The following is a 21,841-nucleotide window of genomic DNA, read 5'->3' as shown; positions in this document are numbered from 1 at the left end:
TGGCCATTAAAAAGAATGAGGCCCATCTATGGGTGTAGACATAGAAGAACGTCAAGGTACTACAGGTGGAAATACTAGGTACAGTATGTATAGTATTAGCAGAACAGTAGGTACAGTATAATCTCCTTTTATTTAAAAGGATAGGCCAGGCGTGGTGGCTCAAGCCTGTAATCCTAGCACTCTGGGAGGCCAAGGTGGGCATATCATTTGAGCTCAGGTGTTCGAAACCAGCCTGAGCAAGAGTGAGACCCCCGTCTCTACTAAAAAATAGAAAGAAATTATCTGGACAACTAAAAATATATATAGAAAAACTTAGCCGGGCATGGTGGCGCATGCCTGTAGTCCCAGCTACTTGGGAGGCTGAGGCAGAAGAGTTGCTTGAGCCCAGGAGTTTGAGGTTGCTGTGAGCTAGGCTGATGCCACGGCACTCTAGCCAGGGTGACAGAGCAGGACCCCATTTCAAAAAAAAAAAAACAAAAAAAATGTAAGTATATAAAGGTATGTAAATTGCTGAGTCTGCAGTAAATGTTCAATAAATGGAAGCTATTATTATTCCTAACACAGTCCTTGGACATCAGCTTCTCCCTGCCTCCCCTCCCAGACCCCTGCTAGTATGCCCTGTTCAGTTAACTCTTCCTTTCCCTCAGCAAGAAAATATGCACCGGTCTACATCATGTATAACCATATGATCACTCCTTGTTCAGAATTCCACTAAAGCTTGTGATCAGCTCTACAACTCATTTGGCAACTGATCATGTGGTATTGTGAATTGCTATTTAAATATTTTCTTACCTAACTTCTCCTGAGTTTTATGCCAAACCTCCCTAAGTAGATTCTAATTGCCCTGAGGGCAAGAAACAGACATTACACCTCTTTGTATCACCCACGGCTGATTGCAGTACTGAGTCGGGCACTTAGTATGTATCTGAGTGATTTGATTTGGAGGCTCTTGTCACTTAACCTAATGCTCCAATCTTTTCCCCAGTTATGGGCTGCCCCGGGCCCTTATCACATGGCCCCTCCAGTTTCTAGCCAGCTGTTAATTAGCTCCGTGTCTTTGCCTCTGCTTGCAGTGCACATGCTCAGTGGCCCCAGGAATTCTAAATCCACATTTGGTTTTCCAGGTCATTATGAAGGTTTGTTTGTCCAGATAGGAGGATAGAATGTTTTTATTCAACTGTTTGTTAGCTTGGTTTACAAAAAAATAGGTAGACATGTGGGAATTATGTTAAACCCACCCGGCCTCAGTTTGACTCTTGTCCTGGCCCCCATCGATGTCACGGGCAGGCCTGGTTAATCACGTTACATTTGGGGAGAGGTTGGGTCTTGAGGATAAACAGGTGGAAAAAGGTGTTATAGGTGGAATCGTGTCCCCCCAAATTCATATGTCAAAGCCCTAAATCCCAGTACCTCAGAATGTGACCGTATTTGGAGACAGGGTCTTTAAAGACGTGATTAGGCTAAACTGAGGCCTTTGGAGCCAGTCCTAATCCAATCTGACTGATGTCTGTATAAGAAGAGGAAGTTTGGACACCCAGAAAGCCAAGGGGATGCTCGTGCACCCTCGTGAAGAGGCAGCAGGAGCACAGCCACCTGCAAGCCAAGCAGAGAGGCCTCGTAGAAATCCGTCCTGCCAAGACCTTGATCACAGACTTCCAGTCTCCGGAACTCGGAGAAAATAACTTTCACTTGCTGCATTTTGCTAGGGCGGTCCTAGCAAAGTGATATAGAGGACTTTAACTTTTTGCTCTGCTTTTTCTTCTTATTTGACTTTTGTTTCTAATTTATTCATGCATTATTTATGTAATTAAGAAATACATACTAAAATATCCTCTTATCATGCTTATTTTTCTGTTCTCATTCCTAGTTGTGCCTTCTCTGCCTGTGTTTTTCCCTCTTAATCAGGCTAGTTTGTGATCTAATCTATTCCACTCTGTGGGTTTTTTCCACAATGAATCAGCTCTTCAATTTATCAATTCTATTTTAGTTTTGTTTTGTTTTCTCTTTTTTTTTTTGAGACAGAGTCTCACTCTGTTGCCTGGGCTAGAGTGCCATGGCGACAGCCTAGCTCACAGCAACCTCAAACTCCTGGGCTCAAGCAATCCTCCTGCCTCAGCCTCCCGAGTAGCTAGGACTACAGGCATGCACCACCATGCCCGGCTAATTTTTTCTATATATTTTTAGTTGTCTGGTTAATTTCTTTCTATTTTTTAGTAGAGACGGGGTCTCGCTCTTGCTCAGGCTGGTCTCTAACTCCTGACCTCGAGCGATCCTCCCGCCTCGGCCTCCCAGAGTGCTAGGATTACAGGCGTGAGCCACTGCGTCCTGCCTGGTTTTGTTTTCTGATTCATTAATTTCTTTATGTCTTCATTCCGTTCTTTTCTTTGGTGTATTTCATTGCTCACTTTATATCTTCCTGGGTTGAATACTTGATGCATTTATCTTTTTCTTTTCTGAAATCTAAGTGTTTAACTATTGAATTTTTCCCCGGATTTTCCCCTGCTTTCAAACTCTGCTTCCTTGGACAGATTGGGCAATAGCTTTGTAAGTGATGTGGACATAATTGCCTACAATAATGAAAACCTTCCGGAATTAATGTTTTCATTTTCCCCATAGTCATATTTAGTATTTTTCCCCCAGGCAGATCATTCTGAGTGTGCGAGTGTGTGTGGTCATATTACAAAGACAATCACTATGTTAATAAAATATTTAATTTTAGAGAAAAAGAGAAATATATGTGTTTAAGCCTAAATTTTCCTTTCAATATGATTTTAGCTGTATCTCACCACTTTTGACACATACTGTTTTCATTTCTTTTTCTCAATCTGGTTTGAACTTGCAATTTTGACTTCCCCTTTTCAAATGGAGTTGAAGAAGGGGTTTTGAATTTTTCATGTGATCGGGTTTTTTGCCTCATTTCTACTTTTGTCCTAATTTCTGGTTTCATTACTTGGTGGCCAAAGAGGTCTCTACTATTTCTATTATGGGGAAAGCTACTGATATTGTATTTATAGCCGTGGTCAATTTTTGTAAATGCTTTCATGTGTGTCTCAATAGAAGGTATGTTTTCTTTTTGTAGGACGCACAAGGCAGTATTATTTCTTCCATCAACCTGATTAGTTACTTCATTCAGATCCTCTGTAACACCTTGTGACCTATGACTCTTGCTAAAGCCTTGGGCCACCCTGATAGAGTGCGGTTCAGTTTATGTGTCTCTTGTCCACCGGCCTTGTGCAAAGGCGATGTTGCAGTGTCAGTGTCATTCCCACATCCCCACCTCTTCTCTCCCCACCTCGCCCTCGTCGTTGGTTTGGGTTAGCAGCCAAGCTCAGAGAAAACAAGTGGCAAGGGCACTGGGTCCTCCTGACAGACCAGGTTCCCACCATCCGGGGGCTTGAAGACAGGCCCAGGGAGTGACCTTCCCTAATTCTCCTGAGTCCACCCCTGCCCTGCTCTGATTCCTTCTATTTCCAACTAAGGATGTTGGCCAGACCTTTCTGGACCCTGTCACTTAACTCTTAAGGAACCTGTGTCCACTTGAGATCTGGGCGATAAGTAGGGGTTGTTGAGACCTTCCTTAAATTTTTTGCACATATCTCTATGTGTCTGGAAGATACACTTGCCAGTTTGCTCAGACGTGCCAAGTTCATTATAGATGGTGTGCTCTTCTGCAATTTGCTCTGTCACTTTGTCGCTGCTGCTGCTGCTGTTGTTCACCTGGGAAGTGTTGGGAGGACCACGGGGGGCTTTCACTGTGCCATCTTTTCCTCCTCAGACCCATCTACGCCAATGGCTTCTGTCCGTTGCCACATCCTATGAAAGCCGACGGCTGCATCCTCACCAAACCGGGAGACCGTGTGTTGAACTGACTGACTCAAAATAAAAGCCATTAACTTTGTGGACAGCTGGGAGGCCTCCAAGGTCGTTCTGAAACTGGGTTTCCGCAGGAGGCCTGTGTGCCTGGTGAGCGGGACAGACGAGGCATGTGCGTCAAGACGTGGCTGGGAGAGAGCACAATGGCTTCAGGTCGTAACCCCGAAGGCAGAGAGATGCTCCAACCGTGTCTCACACTGGCAACTCCACGTGGCCGCCGGGTGAGCAGCAACCAGGAGGCTTTATTGGTTTAACAATGTTGTTTTTCTTTTTCTGAGCAACGTCAGGGAGTCTGTTGAATTGTACCTAAACGCAATGTCCTCAAATTTTCTTTGCTTTTCCTTTGACATTTTACCTTTCTCTTTCTGCTGTCCATTTTGGTCTTCTCATTCCTTCTCCTGACTCTGTAACGCATGTGTAGGGACCAGCATTTCCAGTGTCCGGGAGGTACTTTTATACCTCCCTTTTCCTTTGAATAAGACCTTTTTAGCTCTTTCTTTATAATTCTAACTTCCTCCTCATAGTCTGTCTTTTACAAAACATCTATTTTTAAAAATTTTTTAGCCTCATAAAAAAGACTAGAGAGCTTAAATTGATCTCATACGTGACCATTCAGAAAGTCTACCTTTGATATGGGTACTGGGCAGAGCACACCTTACCTCAATTTTTCTAGTTGATTCCAAAGTTCGTTTATTTATTTATTTATTTTGAGACAGAGTCTCACTCTGTTGCCCAGGCTAGAGTGAGTGCCGTGGCGACAGCCTAGCTCACAGCAACCTCAAACTCCTGAGCTCAAGGGATCCTCCTGTCTCAGCCTCCCGAGTAGCTGGGACTACAGGCATGCGCCACCATGCCCGGCTAATTTTTTCTATATATATTTTTAGCTGTCCATATAATTTCTTTCTATTTTTAGTAGAGATGGGGTCTCGCTCTTGCTCAGGCTGGTCTCGAACTCCTGAGCTCAAATGATCCGCCCACCTCGGCCTCCCAGAGTGCTAGGATTACAGGCGTGAGCCACCGCGCCCGGCCCCAAAGTTCATTTATTGTACAGAGGAGAAACTAGAGTCTGGGTGTTCGTTATTTGTCTTCTCTTCCTTACCTATGGAAGTTGCTATTGGCCCGGAGGAGTCTTCTATTTCCTTTAACTGGCAGTTATTTATGCAAAAATGTTGCATGTGTATTAATATATTAGTCAAGTTTCACCAGCTTATGCTGCAGAACAAACAACCAGAAGATTTTTGTGGCTTACACCGCAGTGGCCCGTTTCTACTCTCATCCGTGTCAGCTGTAGCTTTGCCGCAAGTCCTCTTCATTCCGGGATCCAGGCTGGAGGAGCAGCTGGTCTCTGGAACAGTGCACCCTGTTGCTCCGAATGTTTCTGTTCAGGGGTGCCACAGGTCGCTTCCGCTCACCTTTCATTGGCCAAAGTCTCATGGCCGAACCTCATGTCAGCTTCCTGGGAAATAGAATCCCACCGCAAGGACTGCGTGTAGGGAAGGCACCATAGGAAGGCTGGGATGGAGGGGCTGCCAATGTTTTGAATAGACAACGCAATCTCCCACAAGACATCTCTGCATTAGCCTTCCTCTTATGTCATTTAGTATCTTCGATGTCTCTTGCATGTGTTTTTTATTATGAAATATTACAGACGTACAGAAAAGTGCATAAAACATCCCTACACACTACAGTGACTTGACTCAAAGGGCTGGTCCATATTGAGTTGGACATATCTTTTTATGTACAGAGGAACTTAGGATGTCTTATCTATCTGGAAAAGAACATCAATTTGCCAAGCTGGCTCAGTCCCTTAGATCAGGGGTTAGCAAATATTTTCTGCAAAGGGCCAGAGAGTAAATATTTTAGACTTTGCTGGCCATATGGTCTCTGTCGCACCTACTGAACTCTGCTTTTGCAGTGCAAAAGTGGGCATAGACAATATGTGGACAGATGGGCCTGGCTGTGTTCCAATAAAACTTTACTTGCAAAAGCAGGTAGCTGGTCAGATTTGGCCTGAGGGCTGCAGCTTGCTGCCCTTGCCCTGATTCATGGATTTTGTTGTTTCATTCAGCAGCATTTGCTGAGCATTTACTACATGCCTTGTACAATATAGTGCATTTTATGTGACACACTATAAATTGTGCACATTTGAAATATTATTATATAAAACAATTGCGTCAAATTATACACAAAAAATATGAAATAAGGCAAATTCCCTCAAATCAAAAGTTCTTCATTAATCACAAGTTGCTAAAGCCAGTGAGCAGAGATGAATCGTGTTTGTGCAGTGACTACATAGTGGTGCCATTTCAGCTGGTACATAAAAATTCTGACCATCCTTTGTCAGGATTAGCCTAAAATGACTCAAGTTTTTACTTTTGTGAGACATAGCATTCATGTAAAGTGAGAGTGCCCATTCTAGGCACTTCAGAATGCATCTATAGAGTCTGATAGGTATAAACCACTAACACAGGGAAATCAGCCAAAATAGGGAGTCTGTAAAAGGAAAAGGTGTACAACCAAGCTTGGGGAAAATAAGGGCCACGGTGGCCCAAGAACCTTGAGAGCACGGAACATCTCAGTTGCATTTTCTATCTTCCCCTTTTTTTTTTTTTTTTCTTTGAGACAAGGTCTCACTCTGTGACCCAGGCTGGAGTGCAAGGGTGTCGTCAGTTTGCTGCAACCTCAAACTCCTGGGCTCAAGCGATTCTCCCTCGGCAGCCTCCCAAGTACCTGGGACTACAGGTGGCCCACATCTGGCTGCTTTTTAAATTTTTTGTAGAGATGGGGTCTCACTTATGTTGCCCAGGCTGGTCTCAAACTCCTGGCCTCAAGTGATCCTCCCACCTTGGCCTCCCAAAGTGCTGGGATTACAGGTGTGAGCCACCATGCTGGGCCCATTTTCTATCTTCTGAAGTCTTCGATCAAGACTTCAGTTCACTTGGATAGAAAGCTTGATTGGCCTTGCTTATGTCACATGACCATATCCTTCGGAATAAGGCTCAAGAAGGAGGACTTTGACTGGCAGTCCCACAGGGAGCACATGGAATGGAGGAAGAGCAGGTCCCAAAATAAAAATGAGAACAATCCGCTTCTCAGGAGTTGCTGTGAATGTTAAATGAGAAAGAAAGTGGGACGTGCTTGCATCTGGCGCACAGTCGGCTTGCAGTAAATGCTAGCTGAGAGTGTTATTGCCATTATTATATTTACAGTTCTTGGCTTGCTTTTCAGAAAACTGGGGAGAGGTCTCTCACCCTGAGGGTGGATTGTCTCTTGCTTAGGAATCCCAAAGTGAGGTCCTGGGGCAGCCAGAGAAGTCACTCTGAAGGGACGGGGGGTGGCGGTGTTGAGAAGCCCCCGTTCCAGGGAGGGGAGAGGAGGAGGCAGGCAGCCGAAGCAGCTCCAGGCAGGTGTTAGCGCCAATCCACCTGCAGCGCAGCTGCCCGAGTCTCCGGAAAGCGAGCTGCGTGGAAAATGCAGGCTGCAGCGCCATCTTCTGGCCGCGTCTTGGAGTCCGTCTTGAATGTTTGCGGACAACTGGGTCACCTAGGATACCGGTTAACCCTGCAGGTTCCTGGGCGCACTCTCAGAGGTACCAGCACCCTAATTCAAGGTTGTCAACAAAAACGTTCACAAGAATATGATGCACTAAATAGGTCTCTGCGGCGCTCCTGCTCGGACACCAAACATGAATCTAGTCCTGAGGACGAATCAGTCAAACCCAAAGAGAGGGATATTCTACAACGTGACCAGCCCGTATTCTTCAACAATGTCAAGATAGTGAGATAAAAAGAAAGACTGGGGAACTGTCACAGACTCAAGGAGACTTAAGAAACAGGACATATGACTGCACTAGGTAATCAGAGATTTTCTTTTGTTAAATAATAGGACGTTGTGGGACAATTGACAAAATCAGAATTTGGTCTGCTGATTAGATAATAGTATTGTATCAATGTTAATTTCATGATTTTGTGACTCTATAGGAGAATGTCCCTGCTTTCAGGGAAAGCAAGGCAGTATTTAGGGGTAAATGTCGAACAGGTTTGTATTGACTCACAAACATCTCAGGGGAAAATATGGGTATATATGTATATGTCTCCATATATGTATTTGTAATCTTGGTGAAATGTATTCAGGAATTCTTTGTACTATTTTTGCAACTTTTCTAAAGTCTAAATTTATGCAAAGATGAAAAGTTAATTCTTTTTCACAAGCCTCCAGAAAAACAGAATGTTATTGCATTGAATTTAGAACAGTGTTTTAAAACAGTAATACCTCATCTTTCGATGGAGACTTCAGTAGGTGCCAGGCACGTGCTAATTACTTTTCAAGGTTTATCTCATTGAATCCTCACAACAATCGGGTGAGAAAGATGCTGTCATTATCCCCAATTTTCAGATGAGCAAATCTTCACTTCAGAGAGGGGGAGTGACTTGCCCAAGGTCACACAGCTAGTGTGTGATGGAACTGGGGTGGGCTCTCTGAACCCAGAATAATAAAAAATCTAACTAGCAGCACGTAAGGGCCACACCAGGTGACAGGAGTCTCACTGTTGAGAAGAGTAGGGACACTCCGTCGGCTGCAGATGAAACTCTGCAATCTCCTCCACACAGGTCTTGGTTCTGCCCCTGCCCACACTGTTGCTCCTCCTGGCATGCCCTGCTCACTGTCTCCCCCTGTCCCTCCCCTCCCTCCTCCTCTGGGAAAGGCCATCTGTTCCCCCACGGCCTCTTCTCAAGCCCTCTACCCGGAGGACCCTCTCCTCCTCTGCAGTGTCACAGTCCTGCACCTGTCTCTCTCTCAGGGACTATTGCACTCTCCCTCTCCGACTACAATTCCTCTGGCGAAGACAGGAGCGTAGCTGTAGCCAGCTCCAGCTCAGGACTCAGGCAGGCCTGGATTCAAACCTGGCTCCGCCACCTTACTGGCCGTGTGATCTTGGACAAGTCACTTCACTCCTCTGAGCAAATTATAAGTAAAATGGAGCTATTATAACCCAATATTATAAAGAGTTGGTCAGCATTTAACATAACGTCTGGCAAACAGCAAGTACTTAGTACGTGTTAGCTACTATTCTTATGTCCTTTCTCCATGACTGTTTTAAATTTTTTTTCACATAAATTAGTTATAAGCATGTGTCAAAGTTTTATTCCAAGCTTGCCACAAAGCCCAGTCAACAATTCCTTTTTGTTAAGGACATTTCACAGGAAAACAGAACGGCTGGATGATCGTTACAAAACTGAATACAAGACAAAGAATGTCTGATAATCAACCAAGTGTTTGGGTAGCTGATTTCCCCAAAGAGGTTTTAACCTTGTTAAAGTTTATCAGAAAATTGCTTAAGCATTTATCAGGAATGCTAATGTCCTCCCAGAAGGAGGTTGTGAATTGCATCACGAAAGCGTTCTGTTGCAGACTGTGATTGAGACACTCTTTTCTTAATCATGCCCATAATTATGGCCGACGTTTCTTGAGCCCTCACTATGCACCCAGTTTGGAGCCATATCACAGGCTTAGCTTTGAAGCAGGCCCTGGATGCATTTTATCATTGTCCCCCTACCCTGCCCCGCTCCCACTTAGCATGCTCCGTTCGGGGTGAGACGATGCGGGTCTTACCCTGAATGCTGATGGGATAGGTAAATGGCAGTAGTGGCCATCGTGTCCCAGGCCTTTGCACAATATGGGACATGCACCCTCTCTTGTTCTCCCTATCACCAAAATGGAATAAATGGGTTTCTAAGAGTAGAAAGACCACCTGCTTATTTTTTTCCTAAAACATATTAAAATAATGCTATATCTATCAAAACTTAAAACCTCACTCTGGCCTGTAACTGGGAAATCATTGGAGATCGCTTTTCCTATTTTTCATATCCCCTCACTCTCCCCACAAGCTCCTGGCAACCACCGTTCTACTCTCTGCCTCTATAGAGTTCAATTTTTTTTTAGATTCCACTTATAATTGAGATATGAATGCCTCTTTATTATTATTATTATTATTGTTGTAGAGACAGGGTCTCGCAATATTGCCCAGGCTGGTCTCCAACTCCTGGCCTCAAGTGATCCTCCTGCCTCAGCCTCCCAAGTGGCTGGGATTACAGGCTTGCACCACTGTTCCCAGCCCCACAATCACCTCTTGATAGCCCTTAACTCTTTGCTAAATTCTGGGGTATTTAGGAATCTTTGTTTTAGTGGATTCCTTTGGTGGAAACTGGTGAAGGAGCTGTGAGGGTTTTTTTTTTTTTTTAATTTTTTATAGTGGTAAGATACACATAACATAAAATGTACCATTTCAACCATTTTTAAGTGTACAGTTCAACGGCTTTGAGTACATTCACACTGTTGCGTAACAATCACTGTCATTCATGGCTGGAACAATCATCTCCTGATCCTGAACTGAAACTCTGTACCCATTAAACTCTAACTCCCCACTCCCCTCCTCTCGGTTACTAGAACAGTAACCACTGTTCTACTTTGTCTCTATGATTTTGACTACTCTAGGTACCTGTTGACCCAAAATAAGTAACTGAGGCAAAAATCTCAATCAATGGAGGTTTATTAAGCCAAAGTCGAGGATGTGCCCAGGAAAAACACAAACCACAGACAAAGCTACGGCTGTTTTTCCAAAGGGGAATTTGGAAGTTTCAGCATTTAAAGGCACTCAGAAAGAAAAAAGAAAAAAAAAAAAAAAAAAAAAGGCAGGGTTGGGGTAGTGAGACAAATGGTTATATTCTTGCGAGACACAGGAAAACCGACATTTCATATAAGGCAAATGTTTCTTTTACAGCACCTCATGTAAGTGGAACCATTCACTATTTGTCCTTTTCTGTCTAGCTTATTTCATTTAGTATAATGTCCTCAGAATGCATTCATATAATAGCATGTGTGAGAATTTCATTCCTTTTTAAGGCTGAATAATAGTCCATTACACAGATATATCACATTGTTTATTCATTCATCCATCAATAGATATTTGAGTTGTTTCTACATTTTGGCTATACTGAATTACGCTGCTATGAACATCGGTGTACAAATATGTTTGAGTCCTTACTTTCAATTCTTCTGGATATATATCCATAGCTAGGATTGCTGGATCAAATGGTAATTCCATGTTTAATTTTTTGAGGAATCAAGGAGCTGCATTTTATGTTTAGAATTGAGGTACCACTGGGTACAGAAGCCATGATAGATGTCCCAAAATTCAAATTGGTTGAATAAGTGACAGTCTAAACCCACCAAGAATTCTCAAAAATCTTAGGGAAGGGATTCTGCTTCCGAAGACATTAGAATTGGAGGCAGTATGCCGGCTGATTCTTCCAAGTTTCCAAGATGGATTCTGGACAACAGCACACACCAGGCTAAAGATGTTTTGTTTATATCTATAATCAATTTACTTAAGCTTTAAAATAACTTACAAAAATAATTAAACTACAGTAAGCTGAAAATAGGTAAAGAAATCAAGGCTGATAGAAAATAAGGGTAGAAGAGTGAGGTGAGGTTGGACGAAAAGCTAGTATGGAGGTTACTAGAAGTAGATGCTGGCCGGGCACGGTGGCTCACGCCTGTAATCCTAGCACTCTGGGAGGCCGAGGCGGGTGGATCGTTTGAGCTCAGGAGTTCGAGACCAGCCTGAGCAAGAGCGAGACCCCATCTCTACTAAAAATAGAAAGAAATTATATGGACAGCTAAAAATATATATAGAAAAAATTAGCCGGGCATGGTGGTGCATGCCTGTAGTCCCAGCTACTTGGGAGGCTGAGACAGGAGGATCGCTTGAGCTCAGGAGTTTGAGGTTGCTGTGAGCTAGGCTGACGCCACGGCACTCACTCTAGCCTGGGCAACAGAGTGAGACTCTGTCTCAAAAAAAATAAATAAATAAAAATAAAAATAAATAAAAAATAGAAGTAGATGCTGTGCTTCCCAGCGGCAAAGCAAAATGGCAAACAAAACTTATGGAAAGACAAATGCCACGTGATCTCACTTACATGTGGACTCCAAAACAGTCAAATTCATAGAAGATAACAGAATGATGGTTAGCAGGGGCTGGGGCAAGGGGAGCAGGGATTAGGGATGACAACCCAAAATAAGCGACCAAGGGCACAGATCTCAATTCATGGAGGTTTACTAAACCAAAATTGAGGACGTGAACCACTCTGCTGCAGCCCCAGCCAAGGCAGTTTCAATTACAAATGCAGAAATGGGGTTCTGCAATGAACTCCACCCTTTCATCACAGCCCTTGGGACACATTTCCTCTGTCTGCGGTCCTCAGCCCCCAGGCCTCAGCCCATACTGGTCCCTGGTCTGTTAGCAAATGGCCCACAGCATCACTGCCTGAGCTCTGCACCACCCCCCAGACCCGGTCCGTGGAAAAATTGTCTTCCATGAAACTGGACCCTGGTGCCCAAAAGGTTGGGGACTGTTGCTCTATGTGTAGACCTCTCCCTCTGTACAATGATAAAAGGATGAAAGAGTTCGTGCATGCACACCCTTAGCAGATCACCTCATTGTTGCAACTGTACCCCAAAAGGCTGGCCCTGAGGACAGCCTTCAGTTTCACCAATGGCAACTGCTCCATGGTCACCCTATTCCCACCTTTACTCAATGACCCATCAAGTTGACAACATCCATTTTACATCCCAGAGAGGCTGACCAACTCACCCCAGTTTGCCTGGGGTCTCCCTGACTTTAGCAATGAAAGTCCCACTTCCTAGGAAACCCCCCAATCTCAGGTAAACTGAGACAGTTGGTCACACAAGTGAATATTTACTAGTGAGCCAGGTCCTAGACCTTCAGGGCACTCCAGCCTTCCTTAATGCCACCAGACCTGTCTCACTCCACAATCCGCTCTGACTATTCTACAATGTCCCCAATTCTCGTGGATCCTAAATGTGAGCCAACTCCCAGCACTTGTTCATCTCCTAATCCCAAGTGTACACCTCAAGCATTATCCTATGTGCCCAGCCTCTAGCCTTTATTAAAAACAGGAAAGGCCCAAAGAGCGAAAACAAGATTGGGCCTCTGGCCTCCTTTCTCCACTCCCAGCCTTACAGGCTCATGGGTTGTCACTGATTTAAAAAGCAGGCAAGGCGGGGCGCAGTGGCTCATGCCTGTAATCCTAGCACTCTGGGAGGCCGAAGCAGAAGGAACGCTCAAGGTCAGGAGTTCGAGACCAGCCTGAGCAAGAGCGAGACCCCGCCTCTACTAAAAATAGAAAGAAATTAGCTGGACAACTAAAAATATATAGAAAAAATTAGCTGGGCAGGTGGCACATGCCTATAGTCCCAGATACTTGGGAGGCTGAGGCAGAAGGATCGCTTGAGCCCAGAAGTTGGAGGTTGCTGTGAGCTAGGCTGATGCCATGGCACCAGGCTAATGCCTGGGCACCAGAGCGAGACTCTGTCTCCAAAAAAACAAAGCAGGCAGACCAAGTCTATAAGGTTTATTAAATGGCCGTTAACAACAGCTACAAATTCAAAACAAAAAGTCTTGGTTATTAAAAAAATCATTGCAGGCACAGGCAGGGGGACCTGGGAGTGGCCTTCCCTGTCCACCGCCCTGTGAGAGACACTGCTGTCAAAACTTAGAGCTAGCTGAGGTCTCCCATGTCTGGATGCCAATTTCTGTGCAGAGTGTACAGTTGTTCCATGATGCTCTGAGCAGGGAGCAGCTCTGGTGACGCTTCATGTGGCAACCTCACACTCCATTCTCTGCCCCTCTGGTGTCCACGAACACACACCACCAAGAGATTCTAAAAGAAAAGACAAGTGAGATCAGTGGTTCAGGACTCCGCATAAACACAGACCAGCTTAGCCTCTGGCTGCAGGTTCCCAGCCCTTGGCATTAACTCACCATGGTAAAAATTATCGGCAAACCCAGGGGCCTAGGTCATCCCAAGGGTCACTCGACTCCATGGCCTTGGGACTTCTTTGCATAGTCTCTGCATCAAGGCTGAGACCTAAAAGGGTGAGGAAGCATCCAGGTATTTAGTTTCCGGGCACAACCTTCTCCTCCCCAAGCTGACATCACCGAGGGGGTCCAAACCAAGCAGGCTCCCTCTCTGTGCACGCCAAATTACAAACCCCAAGAGAAACGGTACAAAAGGAAAGACATCTTAAAAGTTCAGTTTTTAAAAGAAATGATGATCTTCTTTTAAGCAGTTCACAATCAGGGCAAATGACCAGAAAGAGTAACCCACAGAAACACAGCTTTTCTGGCCCCGCCTTTAGTTTTCTTTCTCCGTTTATTCAAAATTACTGATGGCTCCTGGAGAAGCAACACATCTCAAATTTCGGAAAGCAGCACCCATGATTTACGATTCTCACATATGCCCTTCAGTGCCATCCGAGCTCGTGCCAGTGTGCATTTCACATAGAAATGCGCAGACTGGCTTTGGCAAAGGGGATCCAAATGTGGTCCAATGGCCACATCACGCAGGGCCTGCACAGGCCCAAGCTCTGAAGGGCTGGCAGGAGAAAGGCTGGAGTGTGGGAAAGCTCCAGGGTTGGGGAGGGACAGCTGGACCCTCCAAACATGGGGAAATCTTTCAGCATTCCTCTCCCTGCAGTATCAGTGACCAGGGCATGGGTGGCCTGTGATCACTTTCGGGATGCGGGAGCAGAAAAGGACAGAGGGAGGGCCAGGCAGGGCAGGAGGCTGGTGTCAGGAGCCTGGAGAATGGCTCGAGACAGTGGGTGCAGCCCAACTGAGCACAGAGCTCCAGCAGCTGCCACTGTGTCCTGCAAAGACCCCACAGGGAGTGAAAAAACACTTCCAGCGTTAAAATATTAACAAGGAAATGTTTTTGACCTTGAAAAAGGTCAGGAGTATATGGCCAAAACAAAAACCTACTATTGATCCAGATTTGCTTATCAAGTCAAGACGTGGAAGCTGAGAGCAGGTCACAGAGCTAGATAGGTTCAAAGGTGGGAGAAGAGTCCCAGTGCCTGAATCCGCACACCTCCCACCACAGCACACTGCTGACATGCCAGCACTCGGGGGAGGGAGATGCCCCAGGGAGCTCTCTTTACCCACGCAGCTTCTGAAGGCCCCACCTCCGCTGCAGCCACTAACGGCATGTACGGGACTGTCCCACCGCAGGACACAACGGGGATCACAGGATGCTGCTTTCACCTTGCTCCCCTTACATCATCATCTAGGCCCCAGCAAACATGCACAGGACGTTACAGGACGCAAAGAAATAAGATTCCAGAGAACAGTCCAAAAATCTTACCTTGGGGCCCCAAGGTCTAGCGCCCTGCTATGAAACTGACACGTCCCACGGAGCCGCTGCACACAGCTCGCCCATCTGCAAGATACACAGAGAGCACCTGAAACAGAGGCTGGCAGATTACAGGGGGCTGCACACCATCTCTGAAAGGAATGACATTATGTTACCCTGTGTGCCAAGTGTGATCAACCTGTTACGTATCGGTGTAAGTTAAAAGGATGCTGAGACCCAGCAATCCCTCTTCCAGACACGGACCAAAAGGAGATGAAATCAGCACCTCGGAAAGATGCCTGCACTTCCAGTCACTGCAGCACCATTCACAACAGCCGAGACGCGGACACAACCTGAGCGCCCATCGACACAACCGATAAAGAAAATGCGGTGTGTATGTACAACGGAGTATCACTCAGCCTTAGAGAAGGAGACCCTGGGCGGTGAGGGATAAAAACTTATCTAGTAGGAAAATAATAATAATGAAAAGGAGATCCTGCCATTTGCCACAACATGGCTGGACCTGGAGGGTATTGTGCTAAGTGAAATGAGCCAGGCCCGGAAAGACAAATACTGTGTGATGGTTACGAGTGGGGCAGGAGAGGAAATGGGGAGATGGGGTCAAAGGATACAAAGTAGCAGATATATGCAGGATGAACAAGTCTAACGGATCTAATGTACAGTTAATAAAACTGTATTAGGGATTTTTGTTAAATAAGTAGACTTTAGCTGCTCTTGTCACACACACTAAAAGCAGTAACCATGTGAGATGATAGATACGTTAATGTTTCACTGTAGTAACCATTTTATTGTCTATATGAAACCCATTGTCCCATAACATCACATTGTAACCTCAAATATTGATGCTAAAATTTATTTAAAAAGAAAAAAAAAAAAAGGATGCTGAGGCCAGGGAGTTCTGGGGAGTGGCCCATGCCTGGAAGCAACTAGCACACACCTGGGACAGGTAGCGGATGGTGGGAGGGCCCCACACCTACCATCTAGCGTGTAAGGGCTGTGTTCATTTATACGACTACACGGCGCTTTGCCCACTTTGATTAGTGCTCTAGTCCCTGTCACCTTAATCTAAGGCAAGAGGGAAAATCTACCCCTGGTGGCCCACGGGCCCTTCCTGTGGCCAGGACTAAGGGTGGACTATCACAGCTGCTTGCTCAAGAGCACTCTCCACCCCAACACTGCTCAGTGGGATGAGCCCTATCACCGTACAATGATGTGTCTTCTCCTTGTGTTCTTTTTGTCCAGGTGCTACATGTCAGGCACCAGGCACAAGGTGAAACAAGACGGGGGCACTGCCCTCAAGAAGCTCACAGCACAGGGGGCACGGTAAGCAGACTGACCACTCACTCCCAGATGGTGCGATCACCGCCAAGGTAGGGCTGAGGACGTGGGCAGGGGTGCGATGGGGAGGCAAGAAAAGCTTCCGGGGGAGCCCTAGGAGGAGGGTGACCGCTGTTGTGGCTTTCAAAACTAGCCCATAAACAAAACTCCCTGAGGCAGGGCCCTGCCTCACTGCCCTTTCCTTAAGCCTCTTCGTAGCCCACACTGTGCTGGGCAGAAGGGGCCCTCAATGACCCACACAGTGCCAGGCGCCAGGAGGGGACAAAGCTGCCGAGAAGACGTGTACGAAAGCTCCAGAGTTTGGAAGGGACAGGAGTGGACCCTCCAAACACGGGGAGACGCTTTCAGCAATTCCTCTCCCTGCACTATCAATGACCAGGGCACGGGCAGCCCACGATCACTTTCGAATGCAGGGGCAGAAGAGGGCAGAGGATAGGCTGAGAAGGAGGCCGTGCCTGCACCCTGGAGAATGATTGGACTTACGGCCTAAGATTACAGGTGCTGCCTGATTCTCAGAGATCACTTACCCCACCTCTCAAAGAGCTAAAGGGAAGGCAAACATTGGCAAAAATACTGAGAATCTTTGGGCTCTAAAAGACTGGGTTTGTGTGGTAACAATATTGATTATCTGACAACAGTATCTCCACTGAGGCTCCAAGACCACTCAGCTGGCCACTGACATGGATGCAGGTTTGAGTCCAAAACACAGCCCTCTGTCCCTCCAGCACACTGCTGATTTCCTCTCAATACAGCGGCCTTGTTCAGGGACTCTCAGAGCCCAGACTAAGCTCTGGAAGCACCTTCTCTGCGGCAGCCCCACCAAGGCAGAAGAGGACCCAGTCCTGTCCCTGACAGCCAAGGGGACAAAGCCAGGAGCAAAGGGAAGCAGCCTGCATCTGTGTTCTCACTCCCCACTGCACAATACCTCTGGCCCCGCAGCCTGCCGAGAACTTGAGCTCTAGAGGACCAGGCAGGACACCACTTACCTGGGACCTCACGATCCATGCTCTCCCTGAGGACACCTCTCAGGATGGACATGGAGCAGCATCATGTGACACTCCTACAGGGGACAAGAAGCCAGCAAGTAAGGAACGCACTTGGCACTGCTTAGGGCGTGTCCAGGGAACCCTGCATTCACCCACAGGAAAACACCCGGGAGGTGGACGCACTGACAGCTTTTCTAGCCCATCCTGGGTCACTGCTACCATCCCCTAAGGCTGTCCCATCTGGAGTGGACTAGAATGGATCCTCTGCACATGAGGAAAACCTTGCAACTGTATCACCAATAACCAAGACACGAGCAGCCTATAATCACCTTGAGCACAAGGGTAGAAAAGGACGCTGAGCTTGCTAGAACCAGAGAGCAGTGTCAGAAGCCTGGAAAATGGCCTGACCTGGGACAGCGGCACAGCAAAGCACAGGACTCAGCAGCTGCCACTTTGTCCGGCACGAACTTAACCTGTCCAGCTAGGAGAGGCCAAGAAGACCCTCCAGGTAAGAAAGCTGCAGAGTTCTTAGAGTGTGGAAGACAGGGGCTGTGTGAGCTAAGAATACTCACCTCACTGCATTTCTCTTTTTCAGACGAGGAAACCGAGGATCAGAGAAGGTCCCAAAGCTAGGAGGTGACAGTGAAGTGATTGAGACCTGGGTACAGGTGAATTTGATGCCAAAATCCTTCCTGCTTCCAATTCAGAAATTCTGCTGCTGACACACCAATGTAAAGGGTCCCCGAAGACTCTACACTCCAGAAGGTACATAAAGAGGAACCAAATGCATTCTTGATGACCCCAAAGAGGGTAACACTGGAGGCCAGGACAAAGCCACCTCATTTCACCTCTATCTACTTCCCAGACTACATCATGCCCAGGGAACCTGCACGCACCCTTGTGGGACACAAAGCCCAGATCTCTAGAGGACAGAACTCACCTGAGGAGCACCGTGGTCCAGCTGCTTCCTGGCAGGATTCAGACACCTCTCACGGGCCCCTCTGCACCAAGATGCCTCCTCTGCAAAGAAGCAGCCCCAGATGAGCAATCTAGACATCACCTGATCAAACCCATCCTGGAAAGGACATGGAGAGTACCTGGCACAGAAGCTACCAGGCGGTAAATGCTTCACACAAGTTGGCTGTCATTACCTAAACACCAGTCTATTGTCTCAGTAACACGAAAAGAAGAGGACGTGTAAAGAGGGGGCTGTGCATAGTCTACGTCACTGATGGCTTCAGTTTCATCTTATGTATACATTGATCAATTTGCACTGGTCCTGAAGTAGCACACTGAATGGGACTCTGAACCTGGGACAGGTTTGGGAGTGGGCCACACCAGTGTGGCAGAGTCTGGTATGGGCAGGAAGGACCATTATGGGCAGGAATGGCTCATCTGTCATGTGGGGGCCAGGGTCAATTATATAGCATGCTCGATTAATTATGTCAGCCATGCCTACCTCTGCTTTGGTCCCTGACACGACGACAATCCATGGGGAAATTCATCCTAGTGGACCATGGACAAATCCCATGCCAAGGGGGTACCACTGGATGAATTTCTAGGCCAGTGGGAAATAGCTCTCACCACTCCCTTGCTCAAAAGCATCTTCCTGACATGCCATGATGTGCTGAGCACCATCCCCTTACAATAGTGAGTTATTTTTTCCCATCTCCTGTTTTTCATTTGTTCTGTAATTGCTGAACATCGACCACCTGCCAGGCACTGGGTAAATCAAGAGGCAAGAGGTCCTCAAGGTCCTCAAGGTCCCAGAAGAGAGGCGAAGAGACAAGCAAACTCACAACTGCCACAGGGTGTGACTAGTACCGAGAGGCGGGGGGATAAAAGGGTGACCCACCCCCCAGGTTCCACCACCAACCCACTCGTTCCCTGAGGGAGGAACCCACCCTGATGCACCTCGGTTAAAGCCTCACAGGCACACACAGCTTCGCACAGGGAGCACTCAATAAGCCGGACACCAGGTGCCAGGAGGCATTAAAAGGTGGTAAGGAGGAAGTGTAGGAAAGCTCCAGAGTTTGAAAGGGACAGGAGTGGACCCTCCAAACACGGGGAAACGCTTTCAGCAATTCTTCTCCCTGCACTATCAATGACCAGGGCACGGGCAGCCCATGATCACTTTCGAATGCAGGGCCCAAAAAGGGCAGAAAGTGACCCACGAAGAGAAGCCCAAGTTGTCGCATTAGCTCCCACTAACCACCCAGGAAGGGGAGAGGGGCCCAGCCAAGCCCAGGACCCTGGGAGCTATCACCACTTAATAGAGCATAACAATCCCATCTGCCCCCATCAACGGAGTGCACGGCAAGACCAACTTCTGGTGTAAAAAAAAAAACAAAGGCCTAAATTGTTCATTCACCCCACAAATACTGAGTATCTACCTGTAGCCAGGCAATGTGGGTTCAAAACCAAGAACAGTCAAGATCTCTGCTCTCACAGACATTTTGCAGTTTCCCTACTTTACAGAAAGTCAAGCTCAGGAGAATGAAGTAACTTAGCCAGGCTGTGACCCCCAAACCCAGCCCCCCATCTGCTACGCCAGGCTTCCTCCTGCACCAGGGCCTTCCAGACAGGCCTCAGAAGCTGGCTGAGCTCCATGACCACCCCGTCTGCTGGGGCCAGCTGGAAGCAACCCGGAAGGCACCCCGCTTCCTTCAAGGTGCTCATGAGCAGAACGTACCCAGGGACATCCTCGCACACAGGACAGCGGGCGCCCACTAGGGCGCGCAGATCAGGGTGCTGCGGGAGACCAGGGGGCGCTGGCTGCTGCAGAACCAGCAAAGCCGTCCAAGCCAGAGTTTTCATCTGTCTCCAGGAGAGCCGCAGAGCCCAAAAGGCCTAGGCAGAGAAAAAGCACGGGGGAGGGGCTGCAGTACAAGGCCGGGAGACAGGCAGGAGTCCAGATTCTGCCCTCTGGGGCCCTGGGAGCTTTCTCGATTTAAGCCTCAGCCAAATGGTCTGTAAAACGGAGGTCTTAACACTTTTAAAGGTTATTGAGGATAAATGAGTTAACAGTCATAAGGACGTGGCACAACGACTGGCACTTTGTAGGTAACCACTGAGAGACAAGCGGTTTGGGGGGGGGGGGGGCGTTACCGATGCCAGGAGTCGAGGGCAGGGACAGGGCCGTGAAAGTCACGGGGGCTCTGGCGCCCCTCAGCCCGGGTTCACGGCCCAGGGCACTGTGCCTTCCCGCAGCGGGGACAGGTGGGCTGACGCCAGCATGTGGCTGGCTAAGCCAAGCGGCGGCCGAGGGGGCAGCTCACCCGCCGGTATCTATCCCGAGGACACGCGAATCCCGACGGGCCCACCCCGGTGGAGGGCACGGGGCACTGCACCAGGGGCCGGGCCTGACCTGCGGCCGGCTTCCCCAGCCCCCCTAGGGGCCTCAGTTTCCCCTGATGGGGGAAGAAGCGCAGACTACGCGCCCCGCAGTGGACTCACGTCGGCGCCCTGGCGTCGAGCAGCGGCGAAGACCTGGCAGACAGAGCGGGAAAATGCGCGATGGCTGGAGATTCCGGGAGATGGCTCGGAAAGGCAAGGCAGTGCAACCCAACGGCCACACCACCAAGAAGCTCCACTCATTGAGCGCGGGCGGAAATACAGCTGAGGTTGCGGGTTGCGGCCTAGAGCGGCGCCTCCGCCGGGCGGAACCTGCGCCAGCCGCCCTGCAGCGCCCCCCGGCGGGGAGGAGCTCAACTTCGGACGCTGGAGGGCTTGGGATACTTTCCAAATGCTATTAATAGAATTTTGAAAGTAAAGTTTTCTCACTTGCTTTGTTTTTCCGTTTGTTCTGAAGGTGTTCCTTGGTCACTGATTTGATATTAATCTGTAGGAATGGTCAACCTTCCGCAATAGGAGCTGTTTCTAGGATGAGCTCGTGAATTGTGCCTAGCTTGGACTTCTTTGTGCAAGGGTTCAGTGGGCATCTGGCTGTTTGATTCACCACTGTATTCATAGTTCAGGGGCTGGCACCGTTGAATGAATGAATGCATTCTACTCGTATTTTTTTTTTTTTTTTTTGGACATTGTCAGACTGAGATCTCTGAGACATGGCCTGATACTGGAATATGAGAGTGAGGCGGACCAGCCCACAGATGTGCGCAGGAGACAAATGCTTCCCTAAACTTGGTCCTCTAAGTACACAGGATTGGGTGTGGAGAGAGTCCTTGAAGCAGCAGAACCTGTTCAGATTTGCCTCTGAGGAACCTGATCAGATGTACTCAGTGGCAGAGACTACAGACAGATCTTCCATGTTCCTGACAGTCTTGGGAGGGGGCTCATGAGCCCAAATCCTCACAAGCACTTGCACTGCCTGTATCCTGGGCCAGCGTGCCTCGTGGACCTGAGGTGGCCCTGCCACTAGCTGTGCCCACTCTCTGGTTGTGTTTTTTTGTT

General features: G+C 47.7%; 2 long non-coding RNA genes and 3 other non-coding genes across 8 annotated transcripts; all 5 read right to left on the bottom strand.

Annotated features, from left to right (window-relative positions):
• Positions 1–13,368: 13,368 nt before the first annotated feature.
• On the bottom strand, positions 13,369–15,413 carry LOC138400617 (uncharacterized). Its single transcript, XR_011236380.1, has 3 exons — positions 15,099–15,413; positions 13,718–13,823; positions 13,369–13,616 (listed from the first exon to the last, which is right to left on the bottom strand). It is a non-coding gene; the product is annotated as an uncharacterized lncRNA (long non-coding RNA).
• On the bottom strand, positions 14,352–14,482 carry LOC138401296 (small nucleolar RNA SNORA71). The gene has a single exon (XR_011236456.1). It is a non-coding gene; the product is annotated as a small nucleolar RNA SNORA71 (small nucleolar RNA).
• A 724-nt stretch (positions 15,414–16,137) lies between the features above and the next one.
• On the bottom strand, positions 16,138–20,992 carry LOC138400616 (uncharacterized). Of its 4 annotated transcripts, none has more exons than XR_011236378.1 (4): positions 20,888–20,992; positions 20,124–20,281; positions 18,004–18,451; positions 16,138–17,505 (listed from the first exon to the last, which is right to left on the bottom strand). It is a non-coding gene; the product is annotated as an uncharacterized lncRNA (long non-coding RNA). The 4 variants fall into 4 exon arrangements; XR_011236377.1 differs by lacking the exon at positions 20,888–20,992 and having other exon boundaries at positions 18,004–18,182; positions 18,372–18,451; positions 20,124–20,509; XR_011236379.1 differs by lacking the exon at positions 20,888–20,992 and having other exon boundaries at positions 18,004–18,060; positions 18,372–18,451; positions 20,124–20,509.
• Positions 16,727–16,860, bottom strand: LOC138401294 (small nucleolar RNA SNORA71). The gene has a single exon (XR_011236454.1). It is a non-coding gene; the product is annotated as a small nucleolar RNA SNORA71 (small nucleolar RNA).
• LOC138401293 (small nucleolar RNA SNORA71) lies at positions 19,446–19,579 on the bottom strand. The gene has a single exon (XR_011236453.1). It is a non-coding gene; the product is annotated as a small nucleolar RNA SNORA71 (small nucleolar RNA).
• Positions 20,993–21,841: the final 849 nt, after the last annotated feature.

This window comes from Eulemur rufifrons, chromosome 20, assembly GCF_041146395.1.
Source record: "Eulemur rufifrons isolate Redbay chromosome 20, OSU_ERuf_1, whole genome shotgun sequence".
Taxonomy (NCBI): domain Eukaryota; kingdom Metazoa; phylum Chordata; class Mammalia; order Primates; family Lemuridae; genus Eulemur; species Eulemur rufifrons.
Note: the sequence above shows the minus strand (reverse complement) of the source record. Positions and strands in the feature narration are given on the sequence as shown.